Genomic DNA, 22,949 nt, shown 5'->3' on the forward strand with positions numbered 1-22,949 from the left:
TTCTTTCACACTCGTAAGTCACTTTGATTGTATTTAATGTATAATATCCTTGAGCGAGATCAAAATAAAAGCATAGTTCCTCTCGTGCATTGCATGTATCGCAATTATTGTGGATATTATGGAGCGCCGCATGCCGCCAACACGCTCGAGCTCGACCAACGAAGCGAAATGGTTAGAGCGATGGAACGTGCAGTCACTGCCACAATCCACGCCTCTCGGCGAACTTCTTCGATGTTGCGAAAACCATGTGTTTATTCTTTTCGATATTCATGTTTCGATCGTGCTGATCGAACCTGCAACATGCGAGTGAAGTACACACGGCTAGAGTCTCAGCATGGCTGTGACACAAGCGCTACTGAATGGCATGTTAAATGCTTGTGTTCCGTTGAAGACGTAACTCCGCGTTTTCGACTGCGCAAGTAATGACGACGGGGTATTATCGCAGAACACTTTTATGTTTGCAAGCCATCATCACGCGCAGCAGCGATGGCGCTACTCGCTGGCGGCCTACTACTGCGGCAAATCCGTCAGGCAGGCTCGGTACGTACTACCTCGGAGTGCCGTTCAGCTCATACGTCAGTTCTAGTTCATACAGATTTATGTAGCACGCACAGGATTTCACAAAGCATCGTTATGCACACTAACGGAGCTGAAATATAACCTTTCACTTCGCAGCAAATAATTAGGTGGCGAGTACTTAGCACTTTCCATTGTTTGGGAAAGTAGTTTAGTCTCATATCCATTTCAGCGCAGCTCATGACTTCATCCGGTGAAAGTGGCACGGTCCGTACGTCCGAACGTCCTATCTGTTCCTATGCTAACAAACGGGTTGACCCTCCTCCTGGCGCCATCTTGAAAAGCACGGCGCGCCACCTATAGTTCGTGGGCATTGCGAATAGCACAGCTGGTGGAAAGCCTGGAAGCCTCTTACGATGAAATGATATAAGACGCCTCCTGTCCTGCACGTGGCAGCGAGGTCTTTTGATGCCCTGTCTACATTCAAGCAGTGTTTCACTCAGTATAAGGACCAGGCGTTGTTGGGTATTGATAATTCAATGTTGCAGTCACCGGTACTGATGAGAGGCCTTGTTCGCTCGGAAGATTTATTGTAGGAAGCATTGACATCGGTTTTTGCGTAATCGACGTGGTCCACGTTGCGGACCACGTGAATGAGTGCATGGTAGCTGAGCGTCTTCCAGGGGTGTTCTGTCTTCAGCTTCCTCACTTTCCCTGTGTTCGCCGTGGTGGTGTAGCGGTTACGGCGCTCGGCTGCTGACCCGAAGGTCGCGGGTTCGATCCCGGCCGCGGCGGTCGCATTTCGATAGATGCAAAATGCTAGATGCCCGTGTACTGTACGAGCTCGGTGCACGTTAAAGAGTATGAGATGGTCAAAATTCCGGAGCCCCTCGCAACGGCGTCTCTCATAATCATATCCTCGTTTTGGGACATAAAACCACAACAATTGCTATATTACCACTTTCCTTGCGTGTCAATGTGTGTTTGCGTTTACTTTGTTGGTTGAGACTTTGTATCACCTGTGGCACATACCCACATAACACAAACTCTGGTATGCGGGTATGTGCCACACGTGACTGAGAGAAAGGGTTTCATGACGTACGCGACAGGTATTTGCGTTATTCATGCCATGACCAGTGAATCGTGTTCGTCATACACTGATTCCCTGCTATGGCAATTTTGGTACATTAGAAGTTATGGAGACGACCAGGAGAGCTCCCAGACGTAGGCGGCTAGATAGATAGAAACGCCCAAAGTGCATGAGTTTCGCTAAGAAATGCTTCGCATTTAATAGCGCAAAATACCTGTCGCGTACGTCATGAAACACTTTCCCTCAGTCACGTGCGGCACATACCCGCATAACAGAGTTCATGTTATGCGGGTATGTGCCACAGGTGATAACATCGTCTCAATCAGCGCAGTAACCACGAACATACACATTCGCACGGAAGGAAAGTTATCATAATAGTAATTGTTGGGGTTCTACTTCCCAAAACCACAATATGATTATGAGAGACGCCGTAGTGAAGGGCTACGGAAATTTTGACCATCTGGTATTCTTTAGCGTGCACTGACATGGCACAGTACACGAGCTTCTAGCATTTCGCCTCCATCGGAATGCGACCGCCGTGGCCGGGATCGAACCCGCAACCTTCGGGTCAACAGCCGAGCACCGTAACCACTACACCACAGCGGTGGACGCAAGGAAAGTTAGGGAACTGACGCTGGAAGACGCTAGGCTACGACCAACTCGTCCACGTGGTCCGTAACGTCGACCACGTGGATTACGCGAAAACCGGGGTCAATAGAGTGTTTTAGCAAGTTACGGAAATGCGGTACGCAAATACGGTAAGGCAGTACGGTAGCGTTCCTCCTTTCCCGCTGGTTGTGCTTTGGCCGCTCAACGACCGGGAAAGGAGGAGCGGTACCGTACTGCCTTACCGTATTTGCGTACCGCATTTCCGTTCCTTGCTAAAACACTCTAATGCTTCCTACAGTAACTCTGCCAAGAGGACCGTGTCCCTCATGATTACCGGTGGCTTCAGCATTGATTTATGAAACCCAACAACGCCTCTTTCTTAGACGGCATAAAAGACGGCTTGGACGTGGACAGGGCATCACAAGACCTCGGTGCCACGTCCAGGACAGGAGGCATCATATATCATTTCTTCGCAAGAGCCATCCACGGTTTCCACCAGCTCTACTATACATCGAATTTCACTACAATTAGACCGTTCGTAGCCGCGATCACGACCGGATCCGATAACAAGTCCTGTTCAGCTGCTGGTGCTCCCTGATCACGGTGATGATGACCCTGTTCAAGAACTGCCAAGAACCCCTTTCGCACATGCACACGGGTTCGTGAAACGTGCGTGCGTTCTCCGTCATAACGGATAAGTATGAGCATAACAACTGTAACGCAACTGCAGTCTGCAACTGTGATTGTAACGTACGTGCAGTGTGCCTGCTCGTGCCACTCGGCTGTGTATATATCTAGAGTAACTTTTCTGAATAAAACTTAGTTGCAAGTAGCGCCATTCCTGTGCATCTGTGTTCATTGTTCTATTCTAATTCGCGCTGTCCAGTATTGAATAATATAAGCACTGCATATCAGCTTACTCCGTCCGGTGTTGGTAACACCTATGTTAATGTTGGCATCGTTAAGCAACTGTAAACAACTGGTTACATAATACATGTTCGACTCTTCAAAATATGTGTGCGCGTATACCATTTGCACGTTTCTGTAGCGTCATTCAGCAACGTTTCGTTCAATGTGAAAAATTGCGACACAGCCACCTTCCTGCGCATGCTTCGCATAACATCGATTCCCACGGTACGTGGGATCTGCCAATTTTTTTGTTTGCGTGAGTTTCTGTTGGCTTACAGAATGCGCGCGCGGCTACGGAGCAAAAAACGAACGCGACCAAAAGCCGCGCAAGCTTTGAAACAGCAAAACTGGTCGATTCTGAAGATTAATCTGGTTGCTTCTAGGTTGTTTCTAGCCATTAGATAGGTGATCCAAGTTGTTTCTAGGTTGCTTCTAGATCGTTGCTAGGCTTTAGCTAGGTGATGCTAGGTTGTTTTTACGTTGATTCTCACCGCAAAGAGGTCAGAGTTAAACCACAGTCACAGACACCACACGGGCACGTCGTCGTTGGCGTAGGCTTTCCATCGCTTCGGGGTCTTCTCGCAGTCGCCGTTGACTCTCCTGTTTCCTATAGTATGCTCTCGTTCTACTTACTCGGGGTCTTCGGCTCGCCGCCGTCGCTTCGCAGCCATTCGTTGGGCTAAGTCTTGACTTTGTAGCGCACTAGCGTGGGCTACAAGAATCCGGGAAAAGACGATGATGACGAAGCAACCACCACAAGATGGTTTTACCATAGAGATATGGTTTTACAGCTTACCGGTTAGAAGACCTGAATACGCCTTTATCAGTGGCCCTGACTCCTTCTTTCTTGCTCATTGGCCACGATTTCATACACCCCAAATCATTTTTATTCAAAAGAAACTAGACAGAATTAAGGTGGACATTAGAACAGTAATTGAAACTAATGGCTCACATCGTAATGTTACGATAGAATATGATGAAAATTCCCCCCAAAATCTAAGTTTATATCTGTCAGATTTTTGAATAACGGGTTAAAAGATTACATGGTACATGCAGAAACAAATAAACATAATAGCCGCAGATGCTTCTGTGAATAATCAAAAGGCAGGCGTAGGAATTGCTTCCGATTTGCTTGGCTGGTCATTCTCAGTGAGGCTGCTAGATTTTACTCCTGTTTTTCAAGCTGAGCTCATGGCTATTATTTTGGCGCTTCGAAAACTGCCTTCAGCCGAAATTAGTACAATCATAATGACAGATTTTCTTTCGGTATGTGCAGCACTTAACAGCTTCAGAACATTCACGAGCCCTAATGACTTTGCGCACATTAGTACCGTCACAGCTGAAACTCCTGAAATTATTGTGGGTGCCAGGTCACTGCGGGATACAATTAAATGAATTGGCCGATTCCTTAGCCCGGGCTTCCCTTGATGGACCAATAATTTCGGTACTCCGAGAAGTTCAATACATAGTAACGATCAGATATCGAAAATTAGCTATTTGTACAGATATGATGGAAACTATAACTACCGTATTTACTCGAATCTAGGCCGACCCTGATTCTAAGCCGACCCCCGAAATTCGCAAGGCCAGGAAAGACAAAAACCTATTCATTGTACACGAATCTAAGCCGACCCCCCCACTTTCGCACATCGTTTTTTCGAAAAAAACATCGGCTTAGATTCGAGTAAATACGGTAAATGGACAGAATATCAACACCTTAAATTTCCGTGGAAACCTAAGGGGAGTCAATCTAGAAAGTTTGAAGTTATTATTTCCAAATTTCGATGCCGTGTCCGCCCATTAAACTTATATTTACACAGGGCTGGTCTGGCGATATCACCCCTTTGCCCATTTTGCTAAGAAACAGAATCTATTGAACATTATTTATATCATGTCGCAACTATTCACTAATCAGGAAAAGACTTCTGGTTATTCCGTTTTCGACGATTGGTGTAAGCTTAACTGCAGAAGATGTTCTAAATTTCGGTGCCTCTGTTCTGGGACATTGTCACAGAGAAAATTTTGATGCTGTGTGTAATTTCATTCTAGCCACTAAACGCATGCCAACATAATGTCTACTTTAAGAAATACTGGAAAAATACTCCTGAAATAATTATAAAATGTGATTAAAGGTAGGACATACAGTCGAATTTCATCGGGTCAGGTAAACTCAGCTGTCGGGTCGGATCAAAATTTCAACCTTCCGTTATTATAGTAGCACTTATTTCCTTTTTTTGTAATTAATGTAATTATATATCTTTCATAGACTACAATACCCTTCGTAATTTTATTGCTGTTTATCTTCGTAATTTTTTTCTACTTCACGGATAGGGAGGTAAGCATTAATTTATAAGCATTATCACCCATAGGCTACAATAAGTCTTCTTGGCCAATCCCCCAGAGTGGGTATGTGCCAAACTTGGTAGGCTACAAACAAACAAGGGGCGGTCGCGCGTGTTCTTGTTCGGGGCTGTGTAAACGGTTCCACACGAAATACACAATTTGTGGTCTCACAGCATCGACATCTGTCTGCCTGTTTCCACACCTTCTTCCTTTTTAGTGGACCAGTGGTGAGGAGTGGGATTTAACCAATCTCTATGGTACATACGCGTTATGATGATGATAGTTTTCTGATAGGCCGCGCAAATTTCAGTGGCACATACCCGTTTGCCCGTTGTCTTCTTCATTTGTGGTGGACCAGTGGCGAGTAGTGGGATTTACCCAATTTATGTGGCACATACCCGTTTATGATGATGATAGTAATTTGTGATAGGCCGCACAGGCACATACCCAATAGGCCGCACAAATTACGGCTACCTTAAGCAGCCTTGCTGTTAAAACATTGCATATATTTTATTGCATCACAGCCATACGGCATTTGAAAGAGCACAAAAGCAAAAGGCGAGGAGGCATATTTTTATTCTTTATTCGTGCCTACATTTATTAACAATACCATATGCAGGCCTCATATCGGGAAGGAACCACATTAATATGTGCAATCTAGTGTGGTAGACGAGTAAAATAACAACCAGGCGTCACACAACGTGACTTCCGTAACTGGGCGTCACACAATGCGAATTGCGCAACGAGTGGGTTGTTGAATGCTTCCCAGGGGCGTAGCCATGGGGAGGGGGGGTTCAAACCCCCTCGAAATTTTTCAGTTTTGCTTGCGTGTGTATTCACGCACATACAAACGCACGCACGAACATGCCTAAAGTATGGTTGAACCGCCCCCCCCCCCCGCCCCCCGAAAACTATTTCTGGCTACGCCCCTGATGCTGCCAATCCATTACAAAGGGCTCTGCCATAATTCATCATCAGCCCCAGCATCAACAAAGTTCACATAATGCCTTTACAGCTGTTTAGCGGGTACCACGGTTCTCCGCAGATTGACGAAAAATTGCATAGTGGCTGCTTGCCTACAAAAAATCAAGATGATTTATAGCGTAGCGGGCGCAGAGGGCTAGGGGCCCGCCTCTTCCCCCCCCCCCCTCGATATTTTGGTGAAGCTGGTGTTCTTACCAAAAACTAAAAGCCGAATTCTTCTGTCTCTCATTCCCCATTAGCAGCCATTGGCATGTTCCAGTAGGAAACGCCAGGCCTGCGCTGAAATCGCAGCACAGTCACAGCGAAAGCTGGAAGAGCGGCGTATAGAGCCCGTTGTAAGCTCTCTTGGGGCTACAATAGAAGTACACTAGAATGGTACCCACTACGCCATAAATCACAATTTTTGTAAAGTTGGGAAGCACCTACTGAGACATTATTCGTCATTCTGCGGAGAATCGAGGCACCAGCTACACGTCTGTAAGGCATTATGTGCACTTTGTTGACGCGACGACTGATGACGATGAAGAATTATGGCTCAGCCCTTTGTAATGGGTTGGAAGCTTTAAACGGCCCACCAGTTATGTAATTTGCATTGGGTGACGCCCGGTAGCTATTTCCCTCTCCCGTCATGCAGTATAACATACGTTGACGGGGTAGAGAGACGGGGGGGGGGGCGAAGACCTTTACTGAGACCCCGAGGAAATGGATCATGCGCTTATGAGCTTCCTTGGCAACCAATACAAGTGCACTTGCGAGGAACCCACTACGCTATAAATCATTGTAATATTACTGAGACCCCGAGGAAATGGATCATGCGCTTATGGGCTTCCTTGGCAACCGATACAAGTGCACTTGCGAGGAACCCACTACGCTATAAATCACTGTAGTTTTTGAGAAGTAGGGCCGCAGGCACTGTGCCATTTTTCGTCATTCTACGGAGAGCCGTCGCACCTACTAAACACATGTAAGACATTGCGCACTTTGTTGATGCTGTGCCTGATGACGACGAAGAATTATGGCAGATCCCGTTGTAATGGGTTGGAAGCATTCAACAACCTACTCGTTGCGCAATTCGCATTGTGTGACGCCTGGTTACAGAATTCGCGTTGTGCGACGCTTGGTGCTTATTTTACTCATCTACCACGCTATATTGCATATGCTAATGTGGTTCCTTCTCGACATGAAGCCTGTATAGGACCTTTTTGCAAAGCAGTTTCAAGCACCGGCATGGCTCAGAGGTTGAATACTGGGCTCCCACGCAGAGGGCCCCGGTTCGAACCTCGTTCCATCTTGGAATTTTTTTCTTATTTCATTTTTTTTTCTTATTTCGAGCGATACTGGTTACGGGCGGCGGCGGCGGCGGCGGCGGCGGACAACTACGGCGCCAAAAACGGCCGGTGAAATGATCTCATAACAGCTTTCGCTGTATAAATAATGAAAGTGGGTGTTTTTCTCAAACAGTCAAGGTTTTCAGCAATTGCCCCCCCCCCCTCCCCCGGAAAAAATTCCTGGCTACGGGGCTGTTTGTGAACGTTGGGTATTTATCCGTAACCGCAAAACAGCAAACAGGTCTCGTTTCACGTTGTCGTAACGCACCGACGTTCACCGCACCAAGCTTCAAGGTATACGCGCAGAGAAGGGAACAGGGACAGTATGCTGGACTTGGCCGCATTCGCACTGCACGTTCGAAGAGCGATGGCGCCACCAAGTGAGTGCACTAAGCCTACAGGTGTGTGGTAGTGGCACTCGCCCGTAGGCATTCATGGGTTTTGCTGTTCTCCTTAGATTAACATTGTGTTGCGTGTGCTGCCGAAGCCACGTAGAAAGAAGCGCGTGGTACCAATCTGATCCTACAGATGCCGCACCGAGCCCCATCCGACTAGAGTTACTCTATATGCTACCTTTAGGTAGCAGAGTTGCGCATCCGTCTTCCAAACGCCGCTAACAACCATGCGTTGCGGAGAAGCTGACGCTCGGGCGAATTTTTGTATTTCTCGATGCCGCCGCTGCAGCGAACGGGATTTACACTTGTCACTCACAGTAAAGTTAATCCCCGGTCTTCGACACGCCAAACATGTCGATCAGTGACCCGGTAGGCATGTCGCCTGCAAAAACAGAGTGCGTCTTCGCCGCATAGCTGTGGTTGCTAGCCAGACCTATGCGCAACTCTGCTACCTAAACGTAGCATATACAGTGACTCTACATCCGACTAAAGTCCCTGGATATCTTTTAGGGGCGAAGCTCCTTAAGGCGGCACCCGTTCGTCCCTCGTAGTCGTAGTAGTCGTAGCAGAGAATATCTACCACTTTAGAGAACGGAAACTGTACCTTTGACTGTAGTACGGAAATAAGGGTAGCGGCGGCGTACTGAACTGCAATAGAGCGAGGCGAGATGGCGCTGCAAGTACTATCATCATCATTAGAAAAACGCGTTTTTGCGGTTGGTTCGCCCTGGTCGCGCTACTGCGTTTTTTGTTCCCTGTGGTATTTTGTTCTTTGTCGTTGCTAAATCGTTGCTCGCGTGTGTAATATTTATCGCCAGGTGACCAAACTGGCCTCGACTGGCAAAAACAACGTCAATCAAGTAAGGTTTGCATCGTTTATTGTGAGTGCCCAAGCTGGTACAAGCAATGTATACAGTCAGGTCCAAGCAAAACAAGTCACTCATACACGTCGAAAGCTTTCAACCCGTGCGTGTGTAATCAGTCTGAAAGCTGACAAATATGTGCATATAACTGAACACCGACATCGCTGAAAGAACGTTGCTCTCGTTGTGTAGCAGCGTCCGAGTTTTAACAGCATAGCTTTAGGACAAGGGTCTTATCCTTCCTTTAGTTATGCGGCGCTTGCCAGGTTGTGTTGATCTTTGAGTGCATGGTGTGGAGTCGGAAACGAAACGTGCGCTACGCCGACAGATAGTTGGCGCAGTGAGAGCAATGTAGTTTTGATTAATCTATTACGTAAACAATCGCGGATGCGTACAGTTCTGCATCCTTCTCGCTCTGCGATGTCACCTTGAATGCGTTACAAATAAAGAATATCGCGTTGTGTCTACAGGGCAGGCACTAATTTCTCGGCTAAATTCTCGGCCGTGAAGCCATACCATAGGTATTACGTATTCAGGTAATAGGTGGAAGAAAATATTTCAGGCTCGTTTTGTTCCTCGATATAGTTCAGTTACACAGTTTCTACAGCTAGAATTTCTTGGCGCTAGTAGTAATCGGACTGCTGAGTATGCAGCATATATGAATGCTAAAGAAACAGAGATATAAGGCGAGTCTTACATATTCTAGGAGCACAATTCTAAGAAAATAAGCTTTAGGCATGCAGTGTACATCTTTGTTGGTGTTCGCACAGAACACTAAACAACTGCTCAGCCATAAGCACAATCTCTGTATCACATAGACATGTCGATAGAACTTGAGCACTCTATTGCAAGCAGACTCACGAAATCAAGCTGTGGGGCACGATATGAACCTGTGCCAATGCTGGATAAATAAAGGTCATATATATATTGCATACTTGTTATTGTGTTATTTACTTTTTCAATATATTTGGGCTTGGGAGCTCAAGTATGTATTCTCCCTGCTACTTTTAGAAGCTCCGGCTTGAAATACTGCCACATGCGCACCTTTCTTTCTATGTTTTATGTTATTGGCCAATTGCACGTGTAGATACTGCGTTGCGCAAACCGTGCCAGAATGTCTGGGAACATTCCAGATTATTTTAGGATCTTCTGTTAGGCTGGAGCATGCAACTGCAAACAGCTCAGTTTATTGTCGAACTAACGCAGCCACCAGTGATAATGCTCGAATGTTCGATGCCGCATGTATAAATGCCGACGCGCCTTGCCACAGATCAGTTTATCGACAGCCGACGCCTGTTCGCCGCTATCAGTGTGCAGTGTGTATTGCTGTAGTTTGACTTTTCGTTTCCCGGCCACAAGTTCGCCGAATGAAAAGTTTCATCTTGGACACACCGACTGCTGCTTTCGTCGACATCACGACCCCGTGACAATACGTAAAATCTTGTAGTGTGGCTGTGGATAAGTCCAAGTTCATGTATGTTATAAATTACCTCTTCGATTTCCTAGGTTTTTTTCGTGACAGTAGTTCACAGACTTTCACTTCATAGTGGTAGGTGCTGCAACTGTGACATGTTAATTTAATCAAACAGCAGAAGTAGGTGTGTTCAAACAAAGTTGGTACGTTTCTCTGATATGTAAAAAAGAAAACACTACCATACTCACTGAACACAATCTCACTAATCACGACAACGTAAACGTGCTTGGTGAAGCTGTGCTGGAAGAAGTGCTCGTCACACTTATAATTTGTTTATTAGCTGTAAGTAATTTGAAGGAGCCCATTGAACATATGTGCAAAGGCTAATGTAACTGAGCACAGCCTTCTAAAGCTTTGTCGTATCTTTTTGTAAACTTCTATGATCTAAACACAGTTAATTAAGGCAAAACAGTTTTCAGCATAGTTTGTAAACTGTCTCATAATGCACAACTAAATGTTCCATTTATGTTGCGCAGTGGCTGCATTTTCGATGGAGGCGAAAATGTTTGAGGCCCGTGTACTTAGATCCCAGGTGGTCAAAATTTCCTGAGCCCTCCACTACGGCGTCCCTCATAATCATATCGTCGTTTTGGGACGTTAAACCCCAGATATTATTACATGTTGGAAAGACTGTTAATTCCCCTCACTGCCGTGATGTTCGATTTGTAATGTGATTTATAATTTAAAAAAAAAACTGACCCTACGTTTCGAGACTCGTTTGGTCTCTTAGTTTTTTTAAATTAAGAAGACTAATGAATAAATGTGGCTGGAGTCTTTCTATTCTTATCATCTTGCCCAGCCAGACAGACTTCTATATATTTACCCTTAAATTTATAATTTCTGATGATTCACATGCAAACCATGATATGATTATGAGTCATACAGTAGTGGGCAACTTCTAGATTGATTCTAACTGACTGGAGTTTAACAAACGCAGTTGTAGCCTTGAACAAGACAAGACTGCTCGTCGAAACATTTGCTTCAGCGACACCTCATGTTCACAAATTTTTCGTCCTCTTCAAGCTTCCGTCTTTCCCTGAACTTCAGACGCAGATCTAAGCACACGAGTGTCTTTGCATTTCGCCCCCAATGAAACAGTGACCACTGTGGCTAGGTATAAAACCTGCGTCGTTGAGCTCAGCAGTGCCAGGTAACGTAACTAATGCACGGAGCTAGTGCTCAATTTCAACGCTATTGCGGTGTAGATTGCATGACACAGTAGACAGCTAATACTTGTAGACGATTGTAGGCACAGCTCCATGAGATGCCTGGTAAGCCATTCACAAATACAGCATTGCAAGCGTGAGGTTCAAGATGACCTGTTGTAGCAGCAGACGTTCACATGTTTCGCCGCACTTGCAGAGTGGACATTCGGGGGTAGTCACCCTGTCGTTGCCTGGCAATCCTGGAAAAACAAGTAATGACATCACCAGATATTGATAAGCATAATCAATGAAATATTAAATTTTGCAAAAGTAAACATACGAACATAGTGAACAAAAACAGCGGTTTGTTATACATATATGTAAACGTACCTCATAATGCATGTTGTATCACTCGGGCTAGCTTCTTTACAAGGCGTGTCATGTATCGGGTGCCTTGCTCATTGCACACAGCTGTTTCCTTGTCAGGCCAGGAGGCTACAGCAGAAAAAAAAAATTTCTGATTATAGTGACGGTTTTTTATCACACTAAAGTGAAAGTACACTCATAATTATGTGAAGCTTTTGTTACACTAAATGTGTAGTAAAGGTAACCTAAACTAACAGCAGGAGAAATGAGACCTCTAAACCTGGCTTCTTCAAATGCGATCCGGCAAACTATAACTCATATGTTTTTTGCACTGATATACGGGCTAGTTACGAAGATACATGCGAGGCGTTGGTGATGCAATTGCCTCCCTTCATTTATTGCAGTGGCCTGGTTAATGTTAACCGAACGATAAAACTCAGCAACCCGCTCCCACGTGAAGCCACGCCGCAAGGAACGCACGTTTTCTCAACGACAGAGTATGACGTTGAAAAATTGAATATTGCAGTGCGTCGCCTCCGTGTGACACCCACACAAAGCCATTGGTTAAAAAAAACTGAAGCAATGGGTTTTTTACTCACCGGTCCGTGTATTCTCGGGCTTGAAACGAGTGTCATCCGGTGAAAGCTTCAACGGTCCCTTCGTTCCCCTGAAGTCAGCTGAATGCACTTCGCGAAGGGATTTTAACGAGTCAAAACGAACAGAACAAAAGCGAGTGTGTCGGCCGGCAGTGGCTCGAAACATTTACAGCGAAACGAAACAGCGCGAGACCCATCCCAGTGCACCGCGAACCGTTACCTGTCGTTGCGCCGCGGTATATTTTGAAATGAAGATAATGATGCCGATAGGCTGCTGACAACTACGAGTTTGTTGGAGCAAAAACTATTACAAAAGATTGATGACGTGGTACCTGGCAAGGCAAGGCCACTTCGTATAAACAGCAATTTGTTTATTGAAGTGTAACAGTAAGCAAACAACTAAACTTCCTTATTTCAAGAATATTTTAATTTGAAGTTTGGGCCCGACGAGGGCGCCCCTACATAAAAAGTCAAATAGCGCGAATGGCGGCCACCACAACGTCGCCATGTTATCCTAACGCAGAGGTTAATAGATCCACTCCCGGTGTTTGAAGCTGGAACTCGCCGCGGTCGATTTTTTCGCCCTCTGCGGCGATCGCTGGAACTTGAGACTTTCCGGGGCCTGGTCGTAGTGCGTAACCAGTCGTAACGCTAGTACCAGATCTTGACCTCCAAGGTGGTGCCGGTGGGAGATTTTTCCTGTGCGTTGTTGAACAATAAAAAATTCGCAGCGTGCGCGTTAACTAAAAGCCGAATTCTTCTGTCTCTCATTCCCCATTAGCAGTCATTGGCATGTTCGTGAAAGAAACGTTAGTAGAAGTAGAAGTGTAAGTGTTAGCTAAAAGCCGACTTCTTCTGTCTCTCATTCCCATTAGCAGCCATTGTTTACCTCCAATGTAGTGCCTGGTGAGATTTCTCCTGTGCGTGATTAAACAATAAAAATCTTGTTCAAAACGCCGCTGATTGATGAAATAAACCAACGAAAGACGCCAGATGCTTTGTAAAAGCAAAACGAAAGAACGCCAGATGTTTCTAAAGCAAAACGAAAAGACTCCAGCTGCTTAACGAAAGACGCCAGATGTTTTCTAAAGCAATGGTTTTCTAAACGATGAAAATTCACAGCGTACATGTAAAATTAAAGTGAGCTACAAGTCGTCATAACTCATCGAACCTTTAGTATAAACGCGCCCTATCTCACGTCGGTGATGATGTACTGGGCAGAATTCACGGAAGATTCACGGTTTACCGATGAACCTCCGCAGCTTCGCCCACTCATCATCATTCGCTCCGTGGATATGCTGTGATTTTTTTTTTTTTGGAAAGTACCGTCTTTCTTTTAACCGTGCCGCCATGCCAAAAAACCCCGAACCTTACCCCACTACCCAACCCTTCGCGGGAGGACTGGGAGGCAGCCCTGCTCGGCTACTCTGACCTGACGGCCCAACGGGCCATGGTCGAGAGGGCCCGGGCCGCGGCCATCGCCAATGGGCTCCCGTAAGAGGGAGCCCACCTAGTATTTGTACGGGGTGGCCCCTTAAGGGCCGCTCCCACCCTCCCTGTAAATAACATCTGTAAATAAATGTTTTTCAGCAGCAGCAGCCACGCCACGCGCCCTCCTTTCCCGCCTCTCGTCTCGGTGCTTTCCGGAGCGTCGCTCAGGCCGCGTTGCCCGAGAAACGCGCGCGAACCATAATTTTCTCTAGTGTTTTCATTTTTCGCCGGCGTTATCAGCTAGCAGAATCGTATCACCTACCAGCCAACACATAGGGTTGGCGCCCGTACGACGGCAGGTTGGGAGAGGAGGCGCGGCCAGTTGGGAGAGGGCATAAAGGAGGAAAGCGCCGGAGTGAAGGAGAGTGTGGCTACTTTCTATATTATGGGGGCTTTACATCCGAAGGGTTGCTGAGATGTTTATACTAATGTCTGGCACTTATACGACTTCAATTTTAAATTATGATGCCTTACCGTGTTTCCACTATTATGCACAACCATTAACTGAAACCATTCCATTCATCTTATGTGCGTCTTTATTTTTATGGGGTTTTTGTACAACTCATACTGCAATAGATAGGGTCGTCTGGAAGATAACAAAGTGTTTGTCACTCGTGCCACTAATAATTGTATTGACAACAATGATAACAATCAGAAGATTCAAGTAACGTTTCAATGAAAGGAAAGAGAAACATTAAAAAGGGGAGTTCAATGATGGGGCAAGGAAGATGCAAAAGGCTTTCACCTTCATGTCATTTAGGAGGCACCTAAGGGCCCCTGCAATATTTGTGGGTTCTGTACGCTAAAAAAAAAATACAACTCGATGCTGTTGCAGGAAAAGAGGCATGTGTGTTAATTGAACCTGCAGCTCAAGCGTGTTATGAATCACTATGCAGGTCATTTAAATCCCTGATCTGCGCGCTCAGTCTTTGAGCCCCGCGAATGCATCTTCACTCAACTGACTCCTGAGAGCAGGCCACCGTTTATGTTACGAGTGGAGAGGACTCCCTGCTCTTGGGCGCCGATTGAGCGCCACACGAACTGTTAATAAGATCCGCCACGATTGGTAATGTCGTCTCGTCTTGCTTACGGCAGGGTGTGGCACCCGGAAATGGGCCACGAAAATGTATCTACCAAGACTCTATCCGTTGGTCCACTTCCTTCGGCAGATAAGGTATATTACGCCTAACCTGCACTCTTAAAAAAAAGAGAGTCAAAAGGGAGTCACGTCTGCTTGACTCTCTTTGTGGCAGCCGATGACCACCTTTTTTTTTAAGGGGAGTCACAATGCTCTGGTCGACGCTCCTGAATGAAATAGATGACTCCCTTGCTCCAAGGGAGTCAGTGATGGTTCTGCATATACAGGGTGGGTTTTTTTTAAAAAGAAAGCTTCACTGGCTGCGACCAAGATACAGTTCGCTGCTTTGGCTTGTGGTATACCGAAAAATTTTGGTTGAGAATATATAACATGGATTCGTAAAATGTGGAATTACGCACGTATTGTGTTATGGCTTCAGTTACGATATTGCTGAAACGGCGCTTCGAAAACGTCTACAAGTAAACAGGGTTCTTAAAAAATCTTGCCCCTAAGCGAAACATTCAGAGTTATGACAACGTTTAACAATGGCAGCGCTGACAAATTTGCGAATCTTCGCACGTTTGCAAGCGAGGTTTGTAGATTCCTACGACAGCATGTATGGCAGAAAACATACATTTATTAGTGAAATGGACGTGCATGGTGCTGAACGCACTGGCGATCGGGAACACATCTAACTCGACGGCCGTAAAAACATGTGCCGCAAAGCTGGCATGATAACCGCGCAGACCGGTTATCAAGGCGACGCTTTACCGCGTCTCCTAAAGAGCGACAATACTACCAGAATTATAGCTCGCGTGGTCATCATTTCTGCCCGCCACAGCTAAACTATATCTTCACGATAATCCGCGCGGGCCACCAAATCGCTCAGAAAACGTTGAGCACAGCTAGGCACGCACACACGGCCTCACCGCACTCTCCCTAGCCCCTAGAGCAGGGGATGCACGTTCACCTGCGCCCCCTCCCACCGTACAGCCCTTACAGACACACACAGGGCACGCTTCGCCTCCTCCACCCTGATATTATTCAATAGAGCTTTAACTATTCATGGATGTGTGTTCTATAGCACCAAAACAAAACCGAAACCATTTAGGCGTTCGTGGGGGCTACTTTAATCCAAAGCCGAAGCCATCAATACGAGACAGCCATTTTGGCCTGGCGTCGTGAGACGGCATTGTTCGTGATCCGTCTCGTTGTGGTCGTTCTTTAGTCCGCCAGAATAATCTGTGTCGTCAGGCGTGATTGCAAGTGATTGTTTTGCGTGACTTTCTTCGTGCTATGCATTCGTGGCGTAGTATTGTATCGTCGGCTCGCTCTTGCCGTGTCTGGCTGATCGTTTTGCGTGACTTTCCTTCCGTGCTATGCATTCGTGGCGTAGTATCGTGTCGTCGGCTCACGCTTGCCGTGACTGGCTGAAGCAGTGTCACTCAGTGTTTGGGAAAAGCAGCCTCCGGACGGAGAAGTCCCTGCAGTAAGCTTCGTTTCGTCGTGAACTTGCCTGAGCAAGATGGCAGCGCATGACGGATCCCAGTGGCACCGACAGACGAAGCCTGTGGACGACGCTCCTACGGTCGTTATAGATTTCAGGTGAGTTCTGCCGGCTTCTGCCTACAACTCTTTTATTCGCTTCACACGTAGCTTTGCCACTTGTCTTTCTGATGTTCCAGTTGCACGGATTTTGCTATCGTGTTTCAATGGCTTGGCAACGACGAAAACCGCACTGGACTATCCAGTAGCGGGTAAAACGGAGTGGTGCGTGCCAATATCGTGTTTCCTTATTCCACACATGCCAGAAAAACATGAAATTGCGAGTTGAAATCTCGGTTGCAAGTCGAGTGTGGTGACACGTAGAGCAACGTTGCACCGATATATATTTGAAGGGTAAGTAAGATCAGCTGATCAAAATCAATCTAATGCACCCGGCCCGAACATGCCTGATATCCAGATCATGATTTTGGCTCGTGAAACTCTAGAATTTAGTGTTTCTTTCCTTTGCTACCCAGACGTTGAAACACGTTTAATACGTATTTATTCGCTGCATATTCGAACTTCTCGCCGTGTTTGCTTGTTTGTTTGTTTGTGTGTGTGTGTGTGTGTGTGTGTGTGTGTGTGTGTGTGTGTGTGCGCGCGTGCGCGTCCGTGCGTGCGTAACTGCTATAAAACTTTGATGCAATAGCTTTTGTAGCACGGTTTCATTTAATTGAAACAGTGGTGACTTGATCTTATGATGCTAAAAAATATCATGCAACAAAGGTAAATGTGAGTTCACTTCAAAGTTGTAGTTTTTTTTTTTTTTCCACAAACTGCATACGAGCATAACCTCATCCTCCTGTGATACTTGCTTTGTCTAATGTGGTGTGGTGCTAGTACCTAATAGTAAACACAACACCGGCTAGTAATAATGGCAGTAAACATACTGCTCAAACGCTGTGTTTCGTGGATATTGGATGCCTTTGTTATACCAGCCGTGGTTCAGTTCGTTATTATTTTCAACACAAAGATACAGTCTACAGTGATGTTGTGGGCAGTGGACAAAAATCCCTTAAAATGGACTTGGAAGCGTTACGCTGCGAAGCCCAAGGACGCGGGTTTTATTCCTGACCCCGGCAGCTGCATTTAGAAGGGGGCGAGATACAGAAACTCCCATGCCCTCTGATTTGTGCACGTTGAAGAACTCCAGGTAGTTGAAATTAATCCGTGATCTCCCACTATGTAGCACCGCTTAATCGCATTGTGCTTTTCGCTCATAAATCTCTAGCAATTATTGCTTCGTCATTATGCCTCGAAACACTCGCTGTATCCTATTTGAATTCTATTCGCCATAGTCTGCAATGAATATTTAGCACTTTTTACAGCAGGGTACCTCATTTGACATTCTTTTACAATGCACCTTAATTGTCCCAATTTCGTGCCATAATCAGCTGTTGTTTTTAATATGTATATAAGTCACTTCAGCACTGTTCCTTTTTGTTTGACCGCTTCTCATCACCTCGATTGTTTGAGGTTTGAGGTGATGTTTGTGCTGCACAGTTTGCCCGAGTTTGCTCCCAATCCTCTATACTGGTCAACGCTGGCTGGTGGGTTGTCCTTCCAGACAAACGGAAAAACGAGACCTTTGCCTGTTGATATAGATCTGAAGAAAAAATGGCACATTAGGCCTTTAGAATAGCTGCACCTTCGTGCAGCTGTTCTGAAGCCAGGCACTAGAAGGGCACGCTCACAATGATGCGACAGAAAGAAGGCAGTGAAGGCAAGCCTAGTCTTGTCGTACATTCGCCATATTTCGTGTAGCTGTATACACATTTTGCCGTTTTCTTCGTTAAACTAATAATAACATTTGGCGTTTAACATCCCAAAACCACAATATGATTGAGAGACGCCGTAGTAGAGGGCTCTGGAAATTTCGACTACCTGGGGTTCTTTAACGTGCAGCTAACCCTTTCAGTCACGAATTATGAAGCACTGTCTGCAAATGCATCAAACTTCCATGGCATGATTTCAAGGCACTCAGTATTACATTTCAAGAAATAAAATGAAGGAATGTGTTGTTTTGTGTGAGTTACAGTAATTAATGCTAATTAGCGTGTAATTAAATATCTAATTATTCTGCAATCGGTCAGCTTCAATCCTTGCATAAAAGAAATCAGCTATTAGGCCTAAAATGCATGCGCAGTTTGTTTTTTGGTTGTATGCTTTTCGAGTGAAGAAAAAAAATACTCTTGACGTTGGTCTTGGAACGTCGCACGTTGAACGATCGTCGAAGATGATAGTGTCTCTAGCAAAGTGATCATTTGCAGAAATATACAGCATAATGAAGTTAAATAAGCGCTAGTTGTGCACTCAGGAAGCCTGTACAAATGTGCACATCAAGTTTCAGGTCATTTGAAGAAACACGCGGTGCGTGATGCGACTTAGAAGTTGATGTGTAAATCTAAGTACACGGGCCTCAAACATTTTCGCCTCCAACGAAAATGCAGCTGCCGAGGCCGGGACTCGATCCCGCGACCTACAGGTCTTCGTTAAAATACTGCTAGTCTAGTGGTTATGGTGCTCTACTGCTGACCCGCAGGTTGCGGGATCGAATCCTGGCCGCCGCGGCCGCATTTTCGATGGAGGCGAGAATGGTTTAGACCCGTGTGCTTAGATTTAGGTGCACGTTAAAGAACTCCAGGTGGTCAAAACTTCCGAAGCCCTCCACTACGGCGTCTCTCATAATCTTATCGTGGTTTTGGGACGTCAAACCCCAACAATTAATATTATTATTAAAATACTGCTGCCATGCTATACAGGGTGATTTTTTTTCAGACAGTACATATCTTTTATAAAAAAACTCTATGACAGTCACGCTCCAGTAGTACTCTAGTTCGAGGCGGGAATATTCTGCCGCAATAAAAAATGCGTTGACGGGACTAATTAACAAAAACCCGTTAACTAATTTTTATTTATTGACTTGAGGGCAGTTGTTTATATTAGAAATTTGTAGTGCGTGCCGCTTTATGGTATACCCATTTTTCAGAAATCATGAAAGTTTTACGTAACTCGAGATATTTATTGTGAAATTTTAAGGGCTAAATCAAAACTGATCGTGTCCGGCACACAGAAAACGCGGTTTTTCTGTTACGTCAGACCGGAGCTGCCCGCGACAAGGGAGTGACGAAATTTGAATGAAGGCGCGTCTTGGTCGTACCTTTTCGTGAAAACTGGCAAGTCATCTAACTTGCGTCTGCGGATCGCCTTACCTTTGCATGTGGCGTTTGGTGCTCATTTGTTTCTTTCGAGATGCGCGCATCCGAAACGGCAGTAATATCAACCTTTTCTTTCTATGTTTACAGATAAGTACCACACATCGCACCCAAATAATAAGCTGTTTACTTGTGTATTTCTGAATGCTTGCAGATTTTCCTGATCACATTCTGCTTCGGCCCACCTTCATTAAACTATCATCACCTTCTTTTCACGTGTAGCTCCGAGCTTACGTAACAGAGAAGCGACGTTTCCTGCACGTCAGGCGCTATCAGTTTCGATTTCGTCCTTGAAATTCAAGGATGAATATCACCAATTACGTGTAACTTTCGCGATTAAAAAAAATGTGTATGCCATAAATTGGCACGCGATACAACTTTCTAGTATAAACAACTACCTCCAGGTCAGGAATCAAAAGTTAATTAATGAGTTTTTGTTAATTAATCTCTTCATTGCCATTTTAGTTGCAGCAAACTATTTCCTTCTTGACATAGAGTGTGTGCGCGAAAACATCTTGAGCATGACTATTATACAATTTTGATAAGAAATATGCGTTCTCTAAAAAAACATCCTTCTAATTGTACGGAGGTCATGCAGCGGAAACAGTTGCAGCTGGCTAAGGGAGTAACAGACCCTCAAAGTACAGCAAAGTTAATGAGTATCCCTGGTTTTGTTCATTGCCATGACACTTGATGGAATCTGGTGTGTGAGCGCTGCCCTTGTCAGATTAAAAGGTGATCGATCTGTCTGTCATCATGTGTTTATTTTTGTGCACTTGACTATTTCAGGTTGCTTCAAGACTGCACATTGAAGCTCTACAGCTGCATTTGACCAGGAAGCCTCCTTGGAAACTTCGTGTCTCGAGGTAGTCAAGACGTGTCCAAGTATTCGGAATAGCCACGCTTAAGGTCTGGCCGTGAGTGGTCTCGAATCAGTGCAACCTGCTGTCCTTTTCGCCAGAATGTCACCTGACCCTGACATGGTCTGGGAACACGACACTGCCAAGCTCATGCACGCAAGCTGTGTCACCTATTGGGGTCCTGTATCTCAGATGACTACATGAGAATCCTGTACTACATGAGAACTACACATGTTGCATGTTTTGCACTGTATGCCACATAAAATATGTAATGGATGTCGCAAAGAAGTGCTTGATGGCTGGCCATTGATTCCTATTCATAAAAACTGACTGCTGGCTATGCTAATGTTTATGCCAGGTCTAGTATATTGCCGCATTTGACAGTAATGAACGATGTTAGCGAAACTATTGCTTTTCATATCTCACTCATTCTGACAGTAATGTGTCTCGCTGTATTTCTGGACGGTGTTTCTGTATTTCAGTTCTGTACAGAACTCTCCATACCACCGCTAAATATATCTATTTATATATATCATACCTTATATATATAAGGTACTTGACACACGACGTACGTTTTAGCATTAGCATAGTGCTAAAACGTACGTCGTGTGTCAAATGCCTTCCTACAATATCAGGACCTTCGTGATCTTTCTGTAGCTCTTATATTTAAGGGTCATTCCATGCCAAGTGTCCCAGACGTGGCGCTCGCACATCGCAGCTTTTGCTGATAAAATTTGTGCTTTTTTCCTGTGCCACATGGAGTATTGTGGCAAAACATTCTTGCTCGAAAAAATTTTTGACGGTCCTGGCACCCCCTCGAATTTCGCTTCTATTTATTAAACTGTACCTAATAGAAAAATGTGTATAAAATCTACTTTTGTCTGTTGAGCTTCTAAACTGCGCTTGCGCTATCGCAGAGGTTCTGTTTAGTTGTCCCATTCATTATTTCCGAATTTTTGTGTTTCACTACCAGCTACGTAGCTTCAAAAACTACAAAAATCTTCAAAGTTCGTGAATTTTTCTTGAGCTATCTGGAACTCACCCTAACCAATATTAATAATAGCCTGATTTCCAGGAAAGTGTATTTTAGTACAGAAATGTTTAGGGGTAAAATAGACTTCAGATCTTTCCGAAAAAAATTGTGAAATTAGAGAAAATGTACGATTTGTTGCATGTTTGACCATATTTTTCATACTGATGCGGTCAAAGTAAAAATCCTCGTCATGCGGCGTTTGATGACTTCATCGTTAAGTAATGAAAAAAGTCTTATCAAATCATTTTTTTCTTTTAAGGAAGAAAATAATTTTTGAATTTGGCCCTCCGAACGCGCAGTGCATTTCATTTTGTTGCCACTTCGCCGCAAAGCACGTGGTAGCCCTTGCAGCTGACACTCGTCACAGGCAACGGCCAGATGCGAGATGTATGTCAGTGGCTTGTGAGTGGTCGAAAGTCTTGTCACGTTGATGTCAGGGCGACGAGTAATGAATTCGCATTACAATGTGAGCTTGCTTGGCGGGCCCAATGGGAAGTATGGACGCCCGAGAGCAGCCTATGGCGTCGTTGGCACATTGTGCTAGAGGCCGTCTGTACAACATGTATACCCTGAGAAAGAAGTGTGTACAGTGTGCATTATTTCTTTCAGTATGTGTATGCTAGTTGTGCAGACGTCCCTCTAGGACATTGTGCCAACGACTCCACATGCTGCTCTCGGGCGTCCATATTTCCCATTGGGCCCGCCTAGCAAATGCTCATTGTAACGCAAATTCATTACTCGTCGCCCTGACAGCGCGACAAGACTTTCGACCACTCACGAGCCGCTGACATACATCTCGCATCTGGCCGCTGCCTGTGACGAGTGTCAGCTGTAAGGGCGACCACGTGCTTTGCGGCGAAGTGGCAGCAAAATGAAATGCACTGCGCGATCGGAGGGCCAAATTCAAAAATTATTTTCTTCCTTAAAACAAAAAAAATGATTTGATTAGACTTTCTTCGTTACTTAACGATGAAGTCTTCTATCAAACGCCACATGACGAGGATTTTTACTTTGACCGCATCAGTATGAAAAATACGGTCAAACATGTGACAAATCGTACATTTTCTCAAATATCACAATTTTTTCGGAAAGATTTGAAGTCTATTTTA

At 45.2% G+C, this 22,949-nt stretch overlaps 1 long non-coding RNA gene across 1 annotated transcript; it reads left to right on the forward strand.

Annotated features, from left to right (window-relative positions):
- Positions 1–16,514: 16,514 nt before the first annotated feature.
- On the forward strand, positions 16,515–22,394 carry LOC125758977 (uncharacterized). The gene is made up of 3 exons (XR_007416518.1): positions 16,515–16,792; positions 20,737–20,813; positions 20,909–22,394. It is a non-coding gene; the product is annotated as an uncharacterized LOC125758977 (long non-coding RNA).
- Positions 22,395–22,949: the final 555 nt, after the last annotated feature.

Source organism: Rhipicephalus sanguineus, chromosome 6 (genome assembly GCF_013339695.2).
Source record: "Rhipicephalus sanguineus isolate Rsan-2018 chromosome 6, BIME_Rsan_1.4, whole genome shotgun sequence".
In the NCBI taxonomy this organism is placed as follows: Eukaryota; Metazoa; Arthropoda; class Arachnida; order Ixodida; family Ixodidae; genus Rhipicephalus; species Rhipicephalus sanguineus.